Here is a 12122-nt window from a genome sequence, read left to right as displayed (position 1 = left end):
TTGTCTTACTCCCATAAGTACGTTTGCGTGCAGGGTTTTAAGTCTGTCAATTCAGCTTGTACATGTGTAAACTGCATTGCCATTGTTGACATATATTTCTAGTCCAGACTAGAATTCAAGTTAAACAGTTTCCCCAGTTTTGGTAATGTACAGTCTATATGCATGTGTTTGTATATCAGCTTGTGTGTCCTCTGTTAATTACACAGAAAATCTGCAAGATTTCTTAGAGCTACTTGTAAATGTATGCCTGTAAAAACTCCCTCCAATCATTGTCATCAGTTTGTCTTTCTGTACTGCATGAAAGTGAAGGTGTTTTGTAATATGGCAGTTTCCCTGGTGTTGTGTAGTGAGGAAATTTCATGTAGAAATTAATGACAAAAGTCACACAACTACATCTGAGTGTCTCTACACTGTAAATTTTTTGGGGGGCTTGAAAAAATTACCCATGTAGGACTTGAACCCACATTCCCCAAATTCGGTTAAAGTTGGTTTGACATGTGCTGTCCTGTTTGCCTTAATTCTTCCAAGAAAAAGACCTCAGATTTTACACTGGCTATTCTCCCAAAGGAGATGTTTTAAGGAATCACACACCTACATACACACACACACACACATATTAATATATATATATATATATATATATATATATATATATATATATATATATATATATATATATATATATATATATATGGTATATATCTTTGTGTGTGTATGTGTGTAGGTGCGCGTATATAGTATGTCTACATGTATGTATGCAAGTGTGCTGCACAGAAAACTTGCACAATTCTTCAGAGCTACACTGTATGCCTGTACACAGTCACTCTATCATTGTCTTCTCATTGTCTGTCTGTATTACATGTCTATTAATACATTTGCACGGTATATATATGTGAATATACATATATGTACATATGTACATACAGGGACTATGATGTGCATATGTATGCACGTTCATGCCTGTTGCAATGTAAAGACATAAACAATGCACGTCCATCTCACACCCATGTTGTTTCCCCCACACCTGTAAAAACGTTTTCCAGTGTGTTAACTTATTATTTTCCATTTGAGGCCTCGTGTTCCAATACAGTTACAAATATTTTAGTATGCTTGCTATGACAATGGGTCAGAATTTCCACTTAATTCATGACAAGCATTGTAACATATCAATTGTAATGACAACCACCATTGTTCATATCACTGAAGTAAAATTACCAAGCTGTTGTTAGTTTGAAATAGAATAAATTATATGCAGCACATAAACATACATTGGCCTGACAAACTATCAAAGTGTTCATCTTAATTTGTTCAAAGCCTTGACAAGGAGTAAATTATTTTACCTACAATTTTATGGCATTAGAATATTCATGCAACAGTGTCGCTTAAATGTTTTTAGATGTCACTCACACTTGGTTCATAAAAGTAAAATGCAAAATTGCTAAAGTGAGCATATGTTGCTTACAATATTATTAGTGAAGTATCTTAAAGGTACCCCCTTTTACTCAACATTTTGGAAACTTCAAGCTCAACTTAGATGGGTACACCTCAAACTGCACCTCCCCCCCGTGTAAATGATGAGTTTCTCCTTGCACCATAGGTGTGCATGTTTAAATGTTTGACCCCTTATTAACTTCAAAATAGATGACCTAGGCCTATACCTTCAACTGTTTCATCCGATGTTTTGTTTACAGCTTTCCAACTGTAATATTACTCTCAAAAGCAATCTACAACGCATAATTAATTTTGGAAACTTCAAGCTCAACTTAGATGGGTACACCTCAAACTGCACCTCCCCCCCGTGTAAATGATGAGTTTCTCCTTGCACCATAGGTGTGCATGTTTAAATGTTTGACCCCTTATTAACTTCAAAATAGATGACCTAGGCCTATACCTTCAACTGTTTCATCCGATGTTTTGTTTACAGCTTTCCAACTGTAATATTACTCTCAAAAGCAATCTACAACGCATAATTAATTTTGCAGTTCGCATTCAGTGTGGACTCAAAAAGTCAGACCATGTTACATCTTACAGAAATTCATCAACTGGCCAACTATCCAGGAAAGACACGACCAACACTTAAAAAATCTAGTTCACAAATGTATCAACAAAAAAGTTCCTGTCTACTTGTCTGACCTTCTCACAAAAATTCAACAATTCACCAGTATAACACCAGAAGTAAATATCATGTTTCTAAAGCCCACAGTCGCTCATTCAAATATCGTTCATCCATCATTGCCAATACTATAATTTAAACTACTTTTTTGTGCCTGTCTATTCTTTTCAGAGCCAATTCTTGGCCGATTTGTATGTCAACTTCCTGCTTGTTTTAATTAATTACACGGTGCTCACTAACTTTTTATGCTTATCTTTTGATGTGTAGTTTTTTTAACTTTTAACTACTGGTTTTTATTGAGTTATTTATTTATTTATTTATTTTTATTCTGTATATGTCCATGTATTTTATTCAATGCATGAAAATCCATTTATGGATGCATTGACTTGAAGTAATAAAATTACAAATTACAAATTACAAAATTACAGCTTGCTGTTTCATCCGATGTTTTGTTTACAGCTTGTCGGGTAAAGCTGCTGCTGTTATTAGCCGCGAGAAGTACAACGTTCATATTGATTTGAGGCAGATCGTCCAACGCGCTGGGATTACCTGCGGGGATTACCTCCATTGAAGGGAAAAAGTACCTGCGTGTGCCGGTGCAGTAACGATCGGTGACCCGAGTCAAACGATGGAGGTAGCAAAACTAAGTCAAACATCGCATTTCGGCATGGTTGAGACATCTCGCTTCTACTCTCACGGTCAAAATAATCTTCACAGCCGCTTTTTCTTTGTCTTCGAGTGCAGCTGTGCATGCTTTGGTATGTAAGCTGGGTGTGTTGTGACGCAACTGTATATACTATTAAAATAGGTAGGGGTCAGTTCCTTGTGCCGTGCCGCCAGAAAAAAATTATTGCAATCTTAAAGCTGAAACTATATCACAGGACGAAAACACAGTAGTGATTGTAAGTGATATACAATAGAGTTATACTCAAGAGAGAAAAGCACACCTAACGCTTAACAGGCAGTACAAGCTCTGTTTCCTACTGCCCTTCTCTTTTTACAATGGACTACCCGACCCTTGACCTTCACTAGGGTGAAAGGTAAATATGAACCGAATCTCGACACACAGACAGAAACCGGCGGAACGCATAAGTCATGTCACGGTTTTTGTGGAGGGACCGTGGTCATGTACAGTGGCTAAGTGCACGATTTTGTGGAGGGACCATGCTACGTATCATACCATCGTCAAAGATTCGCACAATTCAACATTTATTCGACCAGTCTTCAAGGCGACAGCTTATGCAGTGAACTGTGCGTGATGTAACAATGCAGTGGATCGTCGCTCAGACCTGCTTATCCAGGTCATGGATAATGGCGTGCAGTTGCAGAAAAAACAGCCGGCTTTAGACTCAAGCACCTTACACAACATGTGTTTTTTGACCACAGTCGAATCGTGACTTTAAACAGCGTGTATGTATAACCGACATACTTGTTCATCTCAGGAATTTGACCACTTCGGTTCACTGTTGCGGCCGGCCAGGAATGTAGTGTAGTGGAGGTATCTCATTCACACACTCTTCCATGCCTATACAAAGGTATGTCAAGTTTGTAATCTTTATCCAAACACCCTTTTTATAGTTCCGTGGTTCAAATCAAACAAACATTGACCAGTAAAGCTCAATCTTCAAATAGCAAGGGAGGAGTCCTTGGGCGAGGGGGGGGTTGTTACTTTGAAATGTATTATGCCAAGGGACACTTTGTAAATCTTAGGCATGTCCATTTGATCAACAGACATTCTCTGTAAACATTTCCATTTCCATCACATTCAGCATCGCCGTCCAGGTCTTTTATACTCCATGGTGCAATTATACAGACATATACATGGTATAATATTGCAAATTACCAAGGCAGATTTTCTTTTAACATTGCACCTCTGCTTCTACAGTACATGAATGTGCGTTTCTCAGGCCCACTTCTCCCATTGCCAATATCTTGTACCGTATTCCTCCGATTCTAAGACCCCCTTTTCAGAACCAAAGATGACGAAAAAGATATGGGGGGTCTAATAAACGGATGTCACCGCGAAATCGAACGTCGAAGTTAATTTATGCTAATTTATGCAATGTTATGTAAATTTTATGCCAATGATTTTTTGATTCACGCTACAGACAACTCATCTTTGTGATATCGACTCATGGCCATGCTGCGTAGATACTGGCAGTCGAATCTGTACAAGTATAAATTAATGGAGATCCACAAGTCTTGAAATATAACGTATTTGCCATACCTTCTTTTACTAAACAATACGATAGCAATAAATCTTTGTATTTGTGAATAGATAATCACCACGAAACTTTGTACAACAAGTACGTTCCTCAGCAGCAGCTAGCTCCCCATAGCATGGCCACAAAGGTCAGACAATGAGTGAAGGGAAAGTCCCTGAAGTTCCGCTGGCTGTGATTGGTCAATTTACGCAATAGGTCAAAGGTGTCAGTGCATGAGGTCAAGGGAAAATTCTGTTCAGTGGGATGGTGTCCGTCCGATGTTTTCTATGTACGATTTTCATTTACTGTACTCCTTAAAATAAACAATCAATTACACGTCGTGAGTTTATTATTTTGCTCCTAGTTTCAAAAAGTCTAACCGTATCTCGAAACGAAATGTGATCTTACGAACAGGCAGGCTCGAACAGGTAAAGTGTTGAGGCATCGGCTGGCCGAGACGAAAGATTGCTGCGCCAATCTGCTTTATATTTGATGTGTTGATTTTTTGGCAATACACCCTGAAGTTTTTTATTACTTGTATCGATGACCGAAATGTCTCCTGATGTGGAATTCAGTCATCTATGATCAACTGTTCGGAATGCACGTTTTTGTTCTAACTGTAAGTGTATAGGGCCGTTTAAGCTTATGAAGTTGGGTATTTTTTCCTCGCAAGACTTCGAAAGCGTGCATAATCTTGAAAATCTGTTACACTATCGTTCTACTCATTGCTGGGACTAGTTCAGGAAAGGACACAAACAAATGCCGTTCAAACAATAAATACCTTCATTATATGAGAAAAACTACAAAATTGATGAAACATAAACGGAAGAAATTCAAAGAATTTTCAGTTCATGCGCGGAAGAAACTTTGGATATCGCGTTTCGTTTGTCAACACAATAATTGCCCTCTTCATCTAAGTCAAACCAGTCGAAGTCGATATCGTCGTAATTAGTCTTTTTGAAAGATTTTACGATGCCAATGATATTTCTATTTTCACTGGTTGCTTATACGGTAAAGTTGAACGCAAGAGAAAACTTGCAGCGCTTCACAATGATCACAAAAGAAAACTTACGTGATAGAAATCTGTTGAAAAAATCTTTTTTAATGGTAAATTTGAACTTAAGAGAAAACATGCAGCTATTCACAATGATCACAAAAGATACCTTACCTGATAGAAAACTGTTGAAACTGTCTTTGAAAGCACACCATTTAAAGAACAACTTTTCATGTGCCGTAGTCTTTTGCCTCAGTAGTATGAAAATAAAAGTGTAAAAGGTGAGCGAAGCAAGTTCAAAGCTCGTGTCATTCTCACGTTCCAAATTTTCTATTGATAACGGCAACAAAAGGATTTCCCGACATCGTCACAAGATCCTATAAAAATGCGTCGATTTATCGTAGACTTTATTTTCTGAAAAGTCATAAGACAGTGCACGATCGTCATGGGCAAGAAAAAAAGCAATTATTAAAAACATTCTCGCTGTCGGCATGCCTAACTACCGTCGCAATCAGCTAGAACTTGGTTTGCCGTATGAACTTCGCCGAGATGCAGACAACATACACGATCGAAATGCTGTAGCCGTTGTTCAAGATGGTTGCAAAGTTGAAAGTTTGAAGCGAGATGCAGCACTCATACCGGGCACGATTACTTAGAATATCATCGATCGTGACGTGTCAGTCAACAAAAATACTACTTGAAGGCAAAGAAGAAAGCATTCATCCATTCTCAAGAGTTGGCATGGCAGAGAAATGTCACGTCGGTGTTTTGGCAAATAATGCGGCTGTACCTCTGCTAAAGCAATCAGTCCGATGTACTGTTTTCACCGTACATATTCACTAAAACAGACCAAATCATGCCGCTGACCAAAAAAAAAATGAAACTGTCCTTTTAAGGGCCACAACAGTCTCCAAAAAGAGAACTACTGATACCCAAACTTTTTTGTGTTTGTATGAGTGTAAATTGTGTTTGTTTGATCGTGATGAAATGAGCGAATCGTACTTGATCGACAAGTCCGAAAACCCGACGATCCTAAATGTTCATTTCATGGTAGCCAAATTGCATCGAAATGTTCGATTCGTACATAATCAGATGTTGAAAAATCTGCTTATTTTGATGGTAGCAAAATTACAGTAACGAAAAGACGATATTGTACTAGATCGAGACGCTAAAAAATCCAACTCTTTTATATTGTTCATTTAGGTAGTGAAATCCAAGTGTAGTTTATCGCCAGGAAATTATAGAACTGTTCCCGATTGACATGTTCCAAACCCCAACAATAGTGTGCGTGTGTGTGTGAGGTTTGATACTTCACTTTGACACTTGTTTGTGACTTTGATAAGCAGCGTAGGTGTTGTGGATATTCTGGTCTCATTACATGACAATGGCTCTATTGTTCCAGTCAAAATTCGGGTATACCCCTGGGGGTCTTATAAACGAACTAACAGCTAATTACGAATTGATAAAATAATCCTGGGGGGTCTTATAAACGGGCGGGGTCTTAGAATCGGAGGAATACGGTATTTAAATAAAAAAATATATTAGGATTTCACTGAAATTTTCCAGCTCACAGAGTCAGAGTCATTCATTGTGGCACCAGAATTTTGCCAGCATTGAAGGTCGTCTAGCCTTGTGTTAGGAAAACCTATGAGTTACAACTTACATATAAGTTTACTAAGTTCAGTGGTTTTTCAGAGACATGCACAAAATTTGTATCTTTTAAACCTCAAATTTAATTAGGCCATGTTGATGCAAACTGTCAATGTAAAAGTAGTGTACAGTTTGCAATTTCCTGAGAAAACTGACAAGAACTTTGCCATTTAAACAAATCCAATCATGGTGCAATGAAGCATTTGATAACTAACACTACTCTTACATGTTCCCTACCACACGTTTGTTGAACTTATTGCACTCTGAATAATTGCCTGTTTTTTCACCAAAAGTACCACGTTATCTTTCACAATATACAAATTTTATGTTTTGTAAATTCATTTAACACTAACAAAAGAGCTCTCCATTAATTATATGTAAATGATTAGAGAGAAATGAATTAAGTGTGAACTGACAAATATAAATAGACTTAAATAGTACATGTACAGTTGTGTACCAGTCAAACATACATTTGATGCTGAACACATGCAATAAGTAGGTATTTCATACTCTGGTATTTTAATTGCGAAGGTAATTCTGGAGTTTTAAATGAAAGAGTAAGTGAAAACTACACTGTACAGGTACATGTGACAGCCAGCTATAATACTGTACTGAAATGCCAGTGTCAGTTGCTTTGAGACAAACAGCTTATTACACCTTCACTAAACTGCATGCTGGATCTACTTTCCCTTGGACCCCTCACCAAAAACAAAATAATAGAAGCATAGTCACATAGGGGTCATGATATAAATCTATGAAATGGTCATAAATGTGAAGACAGCCAGAATTGAGCTGACGATGTTCTGGTGTACAGTACTGAAAATGAGAGTAATTATACACATGGTACATAGTGAATTTAAATATTTTTGTTTTTTCTTTCAATTACATGTCAATACATATTTTGTATGCTGTTTGGTTTGTATGGCTCAACTAATATGTGTGTTTTATTATCTTTGATTGTAGATGATTGCCATGAGAAGGACACCAACAACACAATAGAGGCTGAAGAATTACATGGGCACATGAACAGTACTTCATTGTGTGTAGAGTTGATAGAGCAGATTGATGACGGAAACAAAACGGATGGGACCCAGAATACTTGCCAAGACTTCAAGACCATATTGAGGAGTAAGTAGTCAAACCCTTGATGGAAAAGCTACATCATATGTCAAAGAAAATCAAGGGACTATAGTTTAGGTAGATTCTACAAATACTCAAAAATGTTTGAAGCTTTCAACTTCGTTGATTTAAGAACATTGTCACAGAGTTTTCCTTTTCCTTCCTCCAATTTGGTTTTAGAATGGATACATGTAGCGAACAAAATTCAAATTGACATCTTTTGATACATGTACAGTAAGATTGAAGTCATGTTCAAAGATACGAGAAATTCCCCTGACAAAATACTGGTTCAGTTGCTTTTAATATTGAAACAAGGACTCTAGGGTGTCTTTAACTCATACTTGTATACATGTAGTTAAATACATGTAGCTTTTTTATGTGATGTGTATTTTGCATAATTATAAAAGAATGTAGCAGTTATACAGGAATTTGTTTGGCAATGCTAATTACGTACAGTTTCAGACTTTTCAATTCAGTCTAGTTTTTGTGGGTTTTTAGCTTGTCAAGATCTGTTGTTACACATTTAGAAACTGATTTCATTTAATTCTATACACTGTTATATGGCAGAGTACTAATGTGCAATATTTTGTTCACAATCTGATTAATTACTGGTGGCTGAGATAGGACCCATACATGTACAGTGTACATGTATGTGTACATGTACAACTCACATATGATTGAATATTTTTTATTTCAACTCTGTAAACCAAAACAAAAGATGAAATCATGTTTACTTTGATACATGTATGCTTACTGTCAAAAGAGAGCATTGATATACTTTTATGAAAACATAGGGCCAAAGTCCCTGAAGCTACTATAGACATGGATAACAAATTAAGTATTTCCTGACTGTATGAAATTATCTCACTAAGGTCATCCTAGGGACATGTAAACCAAATATCATATAACCGAGTTAGTATTTCATCGGGTTGAGCTTTTAGCGAAAAAGGAAAATTTAAGCCAGCGGTTTTGAAAAAACAAGCGACTCAACAGTTGACAGAGCTCTGCTGTATTATGTAGAGAATAAGCTTTTGTGACACATGTATTGATGAAGAAGGTGGATATCTTTGATAGCTCATTTCAGAATGGCCTGACCAAAAATGGAAAAAAATTCTGTAAAAATACAGATTTGCATATTTCATCAGACTATTATTAGTCTATAATAGCAAATAAACGAGAGTTAATTACTTTCTAATTAAAGTAAACAAGACTTGCTTAAATCAAGATTTATGTCATAAAAAAACAGCATATCTGTCAGGTTATAAAGAATCTTGAGCTGATTATCTTCTAATATCAGTATTTTCATCCTATTAAGGTAAAGGGCGACGAATTCGGACGCGCACACGCTTTAGAACGTTTCTGCGCAGATTTAACTCCAGCCTGTCGCAAATGGGTAACTTTGTAGCGCATGTATTTAACATTACCTGTCATTGTTGAAATTGCGCTTTTACCTAATTTTTTGACCCAGTCTCCTAGAAATACATGTGACCTATAACCTTGTCATATTTTGACCCCCTAGGAAGCTGGTTTTTATTCAATATGAGCGAAAAATTAACATTTCTCTCCCATTTACATGGCGCATATTACCCATTCACCTGGAGATATTGTAAAAAGTAGCGTGGTGACACCCTTTTATTAAAAGTGTAAACTAAATGGTATTATGTCAGGAGTTTATTCGCCAAGTTTGGTCAAAATGACACCATTCAAAGCGACAGGAAGAAAGTTCGAAATTATGTAGTGATATAATTTCGATATCGTCATTTTGTAATCGATACTTATGTTAAAAATTTCTTCACAAACATCATGAAAACTATACATTCGATAGATATTGATCTTAAGTCTTTGTATTTATTAAAATTAACTCATTTGCTAAGCGTTTTATAATTGCTTTCTTTAGTTTTAGTGAATTATATCATTTTTATTTATTTCTAACGACGCCATTTTAACGTCCGTTTCCATGGAAACGAGCGTGGTGACCCCCATTTTTTATTTTATTTTTGCTCTTGCACAACTTCCAAGAATATTTGTGCAAAGTTTCAAGAAAATGACACCACAACTTAATTTTGACGTAATTCGTCGTACTTCACCTTAACCAAGCACATTTTAACTTTCAAATTAACATTGTAAGTAAGTTCTGTTGAATAAGTTGAGACTGTACGTACTCAGAGAAAGCACACTGAAGAGACAAATGTTTGAAACTTAAGAAGTTCAAGGTCATCAAAAGCATTATAAGGAATCATGTTACACTTTCAATGCACTGTTTACACAGATTGCATAATTGCTATAAATAGCACATGAGGAATCTTACACTTACAGCCCAGCTTTACCATAAAAACACTATCACTTTGACCACTCTTTTAATTGACCACTCTATTTTTTTCCTCAAAAAGTAATCTTATTTTATCCTTACCAAGTCAACCATAAATGGAAATTAGAACTTTCTCTATCTCTATTTATTTGACCACCCTATCATGACAAACTATTATGAGCAATTTCTTTTAGATAACATAAATGGTTGTTCAGAATATATCAAAGTTGGGATTCAGGAAAGTTGCCTTTACATGTTTTAATCCTCAATTCACTATGAACTGTCAAAAAAAGTTGAACTTTCTGATAATTCCACACTAAAATTATTTTGGCTTTGATGATTTCCTAATCAATTCAATTATTTAAAATCATATTAATTATTTTTTTCTGGGTGAATTGATAGGGTTTATACAGTACAAGAATTACATACAATGTAAGTCAAACTTTGACCAAAAATGACAAAAAAATTCCTTAAAAATACACATTTGCATATTTCATCACAATTTGAACAAATCTAAGTTGGGTTATCCCTAGGGACCTGTATACCAAATAACAAAGCTGTCTGACCAGCGGTTATGAAGAAGAAGATTTTTTACCAAAAACACCTTTTTTGGCATTAATTTGCCTATTTTCAACAATATCAAAAAATTACAAAAAATAGTTTCTCAAAATCATATTTTTCAACTACACAACAAATATCAAATCAGTAAGTACTGCGGTTCTCAAGATATTTGAGTGGACGGACGCCTCACAAACGGACATACATACATACATACATACATACATACATACATACATACATACATACAGACTGACGACGGACGCCGGACGGATACCCATCCCAATAGCTTCTATAGACTATAGTCTATAGTAGCTAAAAAATGAAATTTAAATAGAAAAGGCCATTGCTTTGAATCTTCAACATGTTGCAAATGTGCCATGATAAACATGCAGAAATTATTCAATTCTGAAAATTGATATTACATTAACCCTTTTCCTGCCAAGTCCATATTTCACCACCAGGTCAAGATGGTTAAAATAATGAAACACAACATATTCCATATGGTGTATTTTAACATAATACTGTACATTTGAAGGCTGTTGAAAACAAATTCTATAAACTTCATTTTTTTTACCAAAGATGCTTTAACATACCAAGCCAAGTGGGTGAAAATACGTCACGTTTTGGCTCAGTACCGCTTTTTACTGACTTGGCTGATGGGGAAGTGATACTGTCTGGCAGGAAAAGGGTTAACATAACACTTTTTTACATCAATCCTTAAGCAGTCACAATATTTCAACTGATCATTTGCAGTATTTGCTTCGTTAGATGGCTATTGTTTTTCTCAGGCTAGAACTGAAGGAGCCAAGTGTAGTTTGATGTTTTTAATTGTTGTAACATGGCAAGGATATTGTGACAGTAGATTGGAGACAATGTGTTCTCTCTTGTAGACAATGTGTTCTCTCTTGTTGACAGCAATTTAAGCGTTAAATGCTTGAAGAATAATTTAATCTAACACTTTCTCAATACAGTTAGGGGTCAAAAATATGATTATCTATCTGTGCTGACCTTAATTCAACATTAGTAGTACTGAAGCAACAATTTGGACAACAATGAAACTCTAACAATCACATTCTTTTTCACCTCAGTGACTTCATAGGTTTCTGTGGCAGCTACAAAGTCACATATTTTTTTTAGCACACAACATGTATTTCCATACATGTAGGACTAATA

At 35.9% G+C, this 12122-nt stretch overlaps 1 long non-coding RNA gene across 1 annotated transcript; it reads left to right on the top strand.

Annotated features, from left to right (window-relative positions):
• The first annotated feature begins 3492 nt into the window (after nucleotides 1-3492).
• LOC139125280 (uncharacterized) lies at nucleotides 3493-8118 on the top strand. Its single transcript, XR_011550182.1, has 2 exons — nucleotides 3493-3648; nucleotides 7925-8118. It is a non-coding gene; the product is annotated as an uncharacterized lncRNA (long non-coding RNA).
• The last annotated feature ends 4004 nt before the right edge of the window (nucleotides 8119-12122 follow it).

Source organism: Ptychodera flava, assembly GCF_041260155.1.
Source record: "Ptychodera flava strain L36383 chromosome 3 unlocalized genomic scaffold, AS_Pfla_20210202 Scaffold_25__1_contigs__length_14229661_pilon, whole genome shotgun sequence".
NCBI lineage: Eukaryota > Metazoa > Hemichordata > Enteropneusta > Ptychoderidae > Ptychodera > Ptychodera flava.
The sequence above is the reverse complement of the archived record's forward strand: the minus strand, read 5'-3'. Positions and strand labels throughout refer to the sequence as shown.